The sequence below is a fragment of the Papilio xuthus genome, unplaced genomic scaffold, assembly GCF_000836235.2.
Source record: "Papilio xuthus unplaced genomic scaffold, Pxut_1.1 DF824992.1, whole genome shotgun sequence".
Lineage (NCBI taxonomy): Eukaryota > Metazoa > Arthropoda > Insecta > Lepidoptera > Papilionidae > Papilio > Papilio xuthus.
The window spans coordinates 5,179,882-5,190,797 of NW_013533657.1; the positions used below are offsets into that span (position 1 = coordinate 5,179,882).

Below are 10,916 nucleotides of genomic sequence, written 5' to 3' on the forward strand. Positions count from 1 at the left end.
AAATAGATAGGTAGGTAGGTGTCTATACTAAAAGTATTCCTAATAATAATGTTATTATTGCACAAGTAAAATGCCATGTGTGAATTCATTGATTTTTTGTCGCACTTTAGCCACCCCATTGGTATAATTATATATTACACATACGACCGATGGTCTGCTCCCTTCCCGATCCCTTCCCCTGCTTTTCCATATACAAAATCATTCACCGCGAGCTTACGAAACTCGTTCACCGTCAATACGAGTCAGTTCAGTTGTGCGCTGGCCGCCAAACGAGCGATTGTGTCTACGCGCATGCGCTGTGCGACATAACCTCAAATGAACTGTCATATTTACGCACGTAAATAAACAAGTGAATCAATTGTTTTGTGCCTCAATTAGCATTTAGTGTATTATATTTTGTATTACACATTTTATGAATATCTTAAAGGATTAGTGACATTTAAGTGAAAAAACTTGTGCAAGGAATTTGCGATTGTGAGTGAGTATTTCGTTTGTTTTTTTTCGTACGCCGGTCTGACTTTGGCTTTGATTTATTTTTGAACATCTAATTACCAAATCTTTGTAATAAATCAGTTATAGATACTCATTTTATCCCCTACCCACCTTGAATTAAAAGGTGTTTTATTCAATAATTTGTTGAAACGATTAAAAACAGGTTAGCATTGCACCAAATATTCTCGGCTTGTGTAATTATTTAGGTTATGAATCAAGGATTTTTAATAACTTCTGTATCGGAATGTTAATTTTTGAATGTTGCAGTTGTAACAGATTTACATATAAAACCTCTTTAACAAATGTCCATTTATATTTTAAACAATCTTTTCTTTATTTTTTTGCATTTTTTTACCTACTTTCAATAATGAATAATAATTTCAAATAACAACTGCAACATAGCAGCGTTGTTCATTTTTGTAACAATATTTTTGATTCGATTGTTTATAATAATTAATGATATAGGCAATTGTGTAATTTTACATTGCAATAATTTTTTTTTGTTAACAACATGCTAGTTAACATTAAAGTTGCCCGTGATATTAATATGCCAATACATATTTTATGCAGTAAGACATTTCATAGTAGAGATATACCTTTTTACTTGCTAATAACAGTTCCCCATCATCAGACTGTAATATACCGACATTGTAAGAAGCATTCTGAATTAATTAATAATTACCTATTCTTATTTAATTAAGCATTCAATATCATCTTTTTATTACGGAAGATTATGGTCGAATGGGCTCCACTTTAATTGTACTATAGTTATGATCTCACAAGCACCAATAATTATTCAGTCAGCTACGCCTGCGAATCTAACAGCACCTGTGTTTTTCATTCGGTCGCATAATTAAAGTAACCGTATCTAAGAGTTAAAACAGAATAGATGAATCTTTCACGCGATGTTACTACGCTATTACTAACAGTGCTTATTTAAAGTAAAGGGGTAGATATATAGACATACCAGACATAGATGTAATTTAACCCGAATCCGACATGTGTGCTGTTGCCAGTAACAATTTTTTTTTATTATTTAGCTATTTACCTATATGTCTGCGATCAACGATATCGGTAGATAGCCAAAACCGGATCCTAAGACGAGTGTTGTCAACATATAATATACATAGAACAACATAAACTATGTGTATCCAGACAAATTCGCAAACAACAGCTAGTCGCTATTTATTATGTTTACTGAACGTATTTTTAAAAACTTGCTAAAAGTTTTGCGCAATTCTCAATGGTGCGAAGGTCGAAAATAATAGCGGTTATGTTCGAACAAAAGTGTTTTAAGCAGGTAAACAAGCCTCGGATACTTGTCGCGCCCTCCAGATAAGCTAAATACTGACTTCCTGCTGACTACGGTGACCATAACTTTGTATGTTAACACCTATCCGATGAAAAAGTTACATCTTTTAACGAGTTGCGACTCTTTTCGATTTAGATTAAATACTAGACCGGGGGAATTTGTAATTAAAACTCGCCAAGTGCGAGTCGGACCCGCGCACAGAGGGTTCCGTACAAACCTGTGGGTTACATTAGCTTAGAAACTTTTTCCACAGATGCAAGGGACAGAAGACCCGAGTATTTGATTAAAATTCAAGCTTGATACCTCCACGTTTTCCTGAGTTAAATGGTGAAATAATCCATTTATCTACTGGACAAAACTTATTGCTACTTTTTTTATACAGTTCATACTATCGTTAAGATACCTACATACAATTATTAATCCACGAGTCATACAATTATCGTATAAAAACCATATAAGAATCTATTATCACAAGTTAACGAGCATGTCAGTTGTTTGATGCTTGAAGTGAATATATTGTACTGTCAAGGAAAAAAACAGTCTGGCAGCAAATTATGAACAGGGCAAAACATTTTATTCTTTGCGAGATAAATAATTTTATCGCAATGCGGAAAAGATAGAGAATAATTCGGCAAAATAAATTATTTTTATAATTATATCGCTTAAATTTAATCAATTTGAATGTTATGAATGCATAATTGATTATTTTGTTCGTTGGTTTATCCTTGTTTTTAGGGTTCCGTACCTCAAAGGCAAAAAACGGAACCCTTATAGGATCACTTTGTTTTGGTTTTTTGAAGGTTATCAAAGGTGATTGGAGATACGTAACAGAATTATTAATAAGCATCAATTAGGCAAATTTTGTTTTACTCTTCCGGTTCAGTAAACTTTTTAAGGTTTTGAAAGTAATTCTAAAACAGCTGAATATTTTTTCTGAAACATTGAACGAGAGAGTAAAAATAAGCATCCTTCGGACATCGAACCCAAAGCACATTATTCTACGCAAACCACAATGCTAACTCTCTCTAACTCTATATTTACGATGTGATAAATAACATTGTAAAAGAGAACTCTCCGAAGTTCATAAATTATTGTCTCTAGAATATGCATGAAAAGAAACGTAAAAGAATATTTCATTCATAAAATTCGGCTACCTGCGAACTTCAAGTACCTGGTCGTTGCCGTGACAAATTCTTTTATCTTTTTTGTAACAATTTTATAAGTCGAAAATAATGGAAAAGATGAGTTTCATTCAAGTGCCTAGCTTTATTAAAGTCTGACGTAATTTATTTACTGTTCACTTAGTTGCAACGAATTCGCTTTCTTTCGCTTACCATTAGCTATCTTATTATAATACAAAAGGTAAAATTTAGCTGGAGAAATTACAGTTACTAAAATTTAAATGGAGTATATCCCCTTATTCGCGATGTTTTGGGATATCCTCATTCGTTACACATTTGCAGAAGTTAATCCCGCGGGTACAGAGCTTTTACTGTGCGTTTTTATGTAAATAATTCCCAATAACAGGAAACAGACTATACAAGCGTCCATGTGAAAGGTCTATAAAGACATGGCTACACTATCGGTAGTGCCGTTGACTCCGTCATTGCGGGCTCGGCCTCGACCCCCGTCGATCTAAACGCTGTATTTTTAGTTTTCATCGCATACCTAAATAGCAGAGCGAATGACTCAGATGCCTAGTTATACACTCACGCAGCTACGTGTGTTCTGTGAAATTTACGATTGTTGAAACAAGAATTACGAAGTGAGTAATTTCTTACTAGTTTCTTATATTTACGCGAGTTCATATCGTAGCCTCAACTATTATATTAAGTGGAGATCTTCAAATGTTTCCGGGTCAAATGATTAACATTTCGATTCTGTTGACTTCTTAATGGCAATGGATCCCTTTCAATTTAAACCTTTAAAGTTTAAGGTTTTTGAAAGTATGCAATTTTGCTTAAGCCCTTTGCCTATACACATAGAAACCTAATTGTAAAAAATAATATTATTCACATCTTTAATAACGTACGCCAACTTAAAAAATAAAGAATGAGACAAAATTAGATAAATTAGAAAAAACAAAATTCTTTCGTTCGAAAAAAACTTTCTATCCTTCTTAACTAATGATTGATTACTGACAGAGTGGGTAATCGATTTCGACAAATAAGGAAAGTTTGAAGAACAGATCTGTTCACAAAGAACAATGTGTCCCATATCGATTTTGTTTCATGGTCACTAGCATTATCATTGAAAGAACTTAGTGCATCCGGACAAAGGGACCCATTTATGATATCAAGAAAAAACGCTTGAATATCGCTTGATGGTTATGCAGTCCAGTTTACTCTATAGACATTTTTATCAAAAGTTTTTACTTTTTTTACCATTCACGAGTCGTTAAATATAAAATAACAATCTCCGTATGTGGAGTGTAACCAATTCTTTGATTCACACAAACAGACACGCGATAAACATTACCCTCTTTTTTCGTGCCGAGATTAGTTCTACTTTCTGTTGTTATTTTTAATTTAAAAGAGCATAAAGTGCTCTCACTAATTATTATAAGTTATGACATTCGAAAAAAGTTATTTCTGTACTCGAGAAGAAGATCGAGTTGAAGATCAAATAAATGACGATATCTATGTATAAAAGAAAGTCGTGTTAGTCACACTATTTATAACTCAAGAACGGCTTTACAGATATGCCTGAAAATTGGTGAGGCGGTAGCTTACAGCCAGGAGACGGACATAGGATAATATTAACTCTTCTTTTTCTTTTTGAATTTATGCCTTGAAGAGCTGCTTTTTATTTAACTTATCTATATATTAAGTTTTTTTTTATATCCACGCAGACGGAGGCGCGGGCGACAGCTAGTTTAATGTAAAGGGAATATTCTAGTAAAATTATTTACATAAAAGTGCTCCGGTGATTGTAGCTAATTTGAAAAAGTTTTGTCCAAATACATTGAACATTTATTGACTCAACAAAAGATTTTCCATCAAATATACAATCGCGATGTTATATTGTCTACCTACGGAGTACAATGTAAGCAATTATATTGGGATTCATATTGGTAGAATTCCTTTATAAAAAGAAATTACAACCTAAATATCGGACAGTAAGAAATGAGCTTATTTCTTATGCTATCATAACGAAGAAAACCTTTTTACGACGTTTTTTAATTAATTTTTTTATGAAACTGATATATAAACACGGCTAAACACTCACGTATATTCGTCCGGTGGCGGCACCGACTAGTTTCGAGCCCATCGGGGGCCCTTCATCAGGATGAGTGGTACTGGTATTATTTCCACCGGACGAATATACGTGAGTGTTTAGCCGTGTTTATATATCAGTTTAGTATAATGTCTCCCGAAAGTTTGAATAATTTAAATTATTTATGGTTAAGAACTACTGTATTGGAAACAACGACAGTTCTTTCGCAGTCCGTATGGCAAACTATAGGGTTACTGGCAATCAATTGAGAAGTAGGTTATGATGTTAGCATTAAGCAAAATATTCCATTATAGCACTACGTCATATTCAAACCGATGACGCGGCTGACGAGACGGGTTCAAGAGCTGACCGACCCCGCACCGAGCTCGGGTTATTTCAATCACGACAATTGCTTTGTTGCTTATGATTTACACTGCCAGATATATTACACCTTGTATGAGATTAATTTCATAAAGTAATTAGCTTTAGACTAAATTGAAATATAGGTCGGTATAGTACTTTTCTCATTTAATCATAGTCAAGTTTTGCATGGTTACGAAGCATTGGTAACTGTGTAATTGACAAGGCAGACGCGTAGAAAACTTTTGTTTTTGCAAAATAAATCAGTTTGAAGTCTGACCTTTTACTATATTTTTTTACGTGAATCCAAAATTTCTATGAGAATATAATAAGTTTTTAACTTCTAAGTTCTTCTTGCAACACAACAAAAACAGTTCTTATTGCTTAGTGTCCGTTTTTGCCTTCTGTTTTAATATAAATCTGTTTTTTGCAGTTTTATTCATTAATTTACAAGCCTTTGTTCGAACGACCTTAATTATAAATAATCACGATGAGAAGTGGACGGTTATGAATATCTCGAATGCGTACAAAGGCTCGAGCTTCCGATGTTCAAAGGAACTTAATTACATCGTCTGTCATTTTATCTCGTACGTTAGAATCGGAATAATCGTTTTATGAATTAGTTTCCTGTTGCAAGATATTAACCGAAGAATGCACTAAAAGAGCAGAAAAGTTGTAATTTTAAATATTTTATTACAGTTCTTTAATGTTGATTAGAAAATTTGATAAGGTCATTGAACTTTGATTGCCTCACTTTATTTTAGGCCGTTTCTTCAAACAAAAAGGCTCAAATAGCTCGTTTCCAAGATGGGAGAATATTTATAAACGTCGTGGGAGAGGCCGAGGTGCTAAGTAACAAGGATATGACGGTTTAAAAGGAATCAGAACGAGAGTTTAACTAGGTCCCTGCATTGTTCATGAGTGGTTGCGACTTTAGAATTCTTAAGGGGAATTGTTTCGTAAAAAACGGCTTTTTTTTAAAGATTTACAGACCTCGGGAGTGTAGGTAACCTACATAAATAAAGTAAGATATATTACTAAAACTTGTGACACCATCCCTGCAGAATTAAAAAAAAACATAATTAGTATCCTATGTGTTTTACCAGGCTATGACATCTATGCCATATTTCATCGAGATTCATTGGGCTGTTCTTGAGATTCCGGAGTTACTTATTTATTGAAATTAATCTTAATAATTACTCATAATTTACATTTGTCTGACTAAATTATGCGTTTTTAATTTTGTTTTCGTAAGTATGTTTATGAAAATGTTATTAAGAAATTAATGTATGTATTATTTGTAATTTTGTAGTACGACAGTGTTTTATTTAGAAATTTGATTATTAATGAATACATTTTGCTAATGGTAAAGTCATGAGATCAAGAGACAAAAAATAAAATTTAAGTTGATATGAATGTAGGCTATTAAAAGTCGGAGTGTAATTTATTCATAATTATTTTGGCCATGTTTCTCACGAAATTAAAACGTTTGCGGTAAATTGGCATCCATATAGGATAATGAACGTCTCAAAGTTTTACCATCCGCCTTTTAAAATCTTATGCGATCATCGTGAGATAGGTTGAGAATCTGTAACATTTCCGCAAACGCCGCGTCGGTACAAAATTGGACCGCTAATTTTATTTTATAACGCAATCTTAACAAAAGGAACGTTACCGATTTCGGGAACATTGTGAAGATTTGTTTTGCTGAATTAACTACCCGGAATAAATAAACCTTGTTTTACTATTGTTAGCGTTTAGTCTGAGTTATATAAAAGTTTAATTATGAGAATAAAGGGTGTTTATAAATTGTTTTAAGAGAAATCGATAATGATACTACATTTATAAATCGCTATGCATGAAAACGAATACATTTAGAACGATTACGAGTCAGTTTCGTTATGTTTTTTATTGCGTTTATTGGCAAAACTGATTTTTCGATACCTTATCTACGTTTACATTTGGGGAAAATAAAAATAAAATTATTTTAGTTATATAAAAATATAGATCAAAAGAAAGAATTTAAGATTATTTTGTTATTCTACATGTAACAATGGAAATCATTGTTGAATTATAGATGAGTTTAAAAATCTTAACTATAGATCCAGACATAGAAGGATAAAAATACATGTTAACAATGGAAGCTGACTCAAGTTAACTTGCGAGTTTTATTTAATTTTTTTTTAATATTTAATTACACAATTACAGCTATAAAACATAAGTCCAACGGAAGGATGGAAACCTAAAAACAACACTATCTGAAACCTTTGAAGCTTGACCACTACGCTCGGTTGGAGTCGACATTTGTTTTTTTTTCGACATTAATATATCTATTGTATAAACATGTGGTGATTAGAACGTACATATTGCCACTAGGGTTGCCATTTTACAATATGTTGATTTATTTGTTTTAAAATTTTATACCCAAAAGCTCATAAAAGGTTCAGTATTATTAAGTACTACTTTCGAAGGTTCTCAGATATTTTTTTTTGGTTTTGTTCAACCCTATTATGACAATTAAACATTGCTCTCAAAAAGAACATGTGCATGATTCATGTGTATATTTATTAACATCTGATTTCAAACGGAGACATGTCGTGACCGGTTCATACATGTCGTGAACTTGACTGATCCCATATCGTTTGTTTTGTCCCATCAATTAAGCCATATGGATTGTTTAATTAGTTACATTACCCGTTGACAAAAGACCACAGACAGAGTGTCAGATATTCGACTCGGTAACGATGAATAACGAATTTCTTTTGTTTAGACTTGTCTCAAATAATTGCATTAAGTTTGACTGTGGAAGGTGAAACTACTAATGAAACATTTGACAGATCTCTACTCCATTTTTACACTTTTTGAGTCCTTTTTATGGAGGTTGATTAGGCTTCTTGTTATCGGGTAACGACGTTAGTATAAGGGTTGGCGATATTAGAAAAAAGGTTACTTATTAAGAAGTAATTTACTATGGATGCAATAGCTTAAGTCTTTTTAACAGAAATAAATCTTATTTCGTTGTAAGTGTTTATGGATATCTTCTAAGAGTGATTTTCACTTGCTGGTAGCATGTTAGCAGCTATAAAAATATTATCCTTGAGCCAAAAACATTACAGACTCTTGGATTATTTTAATAGTTAACCGTCTCGAGAAAGAAAATTAAAAAGGGCTATCGTAACATAATTCGGCGTCCGGCCGTATTCTGGTTAGGAGCGTAATTTCTTTTCGTTTTAAAAAGTTAATATAAGTCGAAAGCATTAAGTTTACGATCGTCGGAACTTGTTCCATTGTGTATCCAGTTTCAAATTATCCGAGCGATTCATTCTCTCGTGCGGGTTTTAATCTTTTTCGGAGGAAGTATCTTATTAACAGGTCGACCGCGTCTCTATGACCGGCTACCGATTCAAATAAAAATGTTTAAGTGGAACTAATTTTATATGTTTTATTATGATAATTTTATTTGTTGTAATAACATTAGAGATAAAGATCTTGCTTTCTATTTATCAATGTTTGAAATACTTTAATTTATTCATCAGAGTTAAGTTTTCTATTAAATACCATTAGTGACCACGTTGGGAAAACTTGAATTTTATGTTTTATAAATTTGTACGAGTCGCGTTTAAATTTTGCTTCTCATATAATGAACCCTTGTGGCTCAAGAGCGGATATCCTTCACATATGTTTTGAAGCAAACAAAAAGAAAGACCATTTTTTTTATCAAAACGCTACCGTTCACCGGGTTTTTGCCGAAATGTATTCGCGTGTCGAAAATTACTCATATTACTAAGGAAATGCTTTAAAAAATTTATAACATACTGTATAAGGCTTAATAACTGATAAAGGTAAGGTATTTTATTGATTAAGGATTTAGGCTTAATTTTATTTTTAATAAATCATAAAGGATGTTTTTTTTTTTATTTGCTTATTAATAATGACTTTAATAATAATAATCGTGTTTTAAAAATTAATGAGAATATTATACATTATTAATGCTATGAGTATGTATCTATAATTATATACCTCTATCTATGTAGATACCTCTGTATATATAAATAGAAACCATGCATTGACTCTACCGTTAGTAGTGAATCCATATTCGTGATGCGTTCCGAGTTTACGCCTTCTAATAATTGGTTATTTTATAATATACTAATTAATGACAATAATAACAAGCTTATACTCTTAATGTTAACATCATCTTTATATATATTTTTAACTTCAGTGAGTAATGCTTTGCGGTGGTAAACACTCCTCGGATCTTGATGAAAGATTGCTGGAATTTCGTCTAATGACAGCCCATGCGCTGCTCTGACGCTGCCTCTGACGAGATGGTTCGACGGGTTTGAGTTTTGTTTCATTTGTTTTATAATGAAATAAGCTGTCGGCTAGGTCTCCGTCTGCGCAAAATTAGAAAAAAACCTAATATGGCCTGTCTTCTTCCAGGTTATGTTATTCTTTTGTTGCCATTTTGCTGTTGTTATTCTTGTTATTATTATCCTGATGCCTAAAGTAAGTCCAAAAACCCAAAAAAATTGACAGAAATCTAATTAGTTCTTTAGATTTTTCTAGAAATTAAACTAGGTACAGTTACAGGTGTAAACAAAAAACATAGTTAATGTTTCATCAAATTGATTAACAAACAGATCGATTTTTTAAATATTTGTTTTCGTTTTATAGAATTCTTTTATTAATAACAAAGAAATGTTCTAGAACGATTAGAAAACAGTTTTTAATTGCTTATAATTGCATTTCTCTAGTTTGCTGCATACACGAAATTCGAGAACCGTTCGTTAGAATAGTTAAATCTGTTTTGGCTGCCAACAAAAAGTTGTTCATAAAATTCCCACCTACATAGCATAACGTGAACTAAAAAAGGACCGTATGACTAAGTTGTCTAATAATTTTAAAACAGTTAAGTTTCTGTCTGAATATTATTTTATATCTGAACCTTTTATGCTGAAAAAGAAATCTCACTTCCAAAGCAGAACACAGCTGTCGCCCGTGACTGCATCAGCACGGCATTAAAAAGAAACTTCATAAATAGCCCATCTGTTTTTCCAGACTTTTCTATATCTATGCCAAATTTCAGCGAGATCCATGCAGCTGTTCTGGAGATACCTTGTATCAAACATCCATCCAGACATTTGCATTTATAATATTAGTAAGAAATAAGTCGGTTAAAAACTCAGCAAACAACACAGACTATATTCGTCTTGTATTCGAAACTATTTTCCTTTACACAGCCATTAAACATTTATAAAGAGATAATTTATTCATACCACTATCCACCTTAAATAACTGGATATTAATCCTTTGAGATGAAACAGTTCACCTCTCAACATGATTACATACAAACCGCTTATCAAAAGGTAATTATTACTTCCATAGTGATATACAGGTCTCAATACTACCAAGAGGGCAGACTTATTATGAATTCTCTTATGACTTCAGCTACGTAAGCTTTATGCTAATCTTACGTGACATACGAATGCAGAATGTTGTAGAATTAGTTTTAAGGTAGGTGTGAAAATCAAGA

General features: G+C 32.5%; 1 protein-coding gene across 2 annotated transcripts in view; it reads left to right on the forward strand.

The window, feature by feature from the left end:
• Positions 1-265: 265 nt before the first annotated feature.
• The window catches only part of LOC106126824 (MOXD1 homolog 1), a 52,848-nt gene continuing 42,197 nt past the window's right edge, over positions 266-10,916 (forward strand). Inside the window, exon 1 of one of the 2 annotated variants that reach the window (XM_013324699.1) lies at positions 266-478. The gene's annotated coding sequence lies outside the window, so the exon portion shown is untranslated. The remainder of the gene's footprint in view (positions 479-10,916) is intronic. The other variant, XM_013324700.1, reaches the window with a different exon arrangement.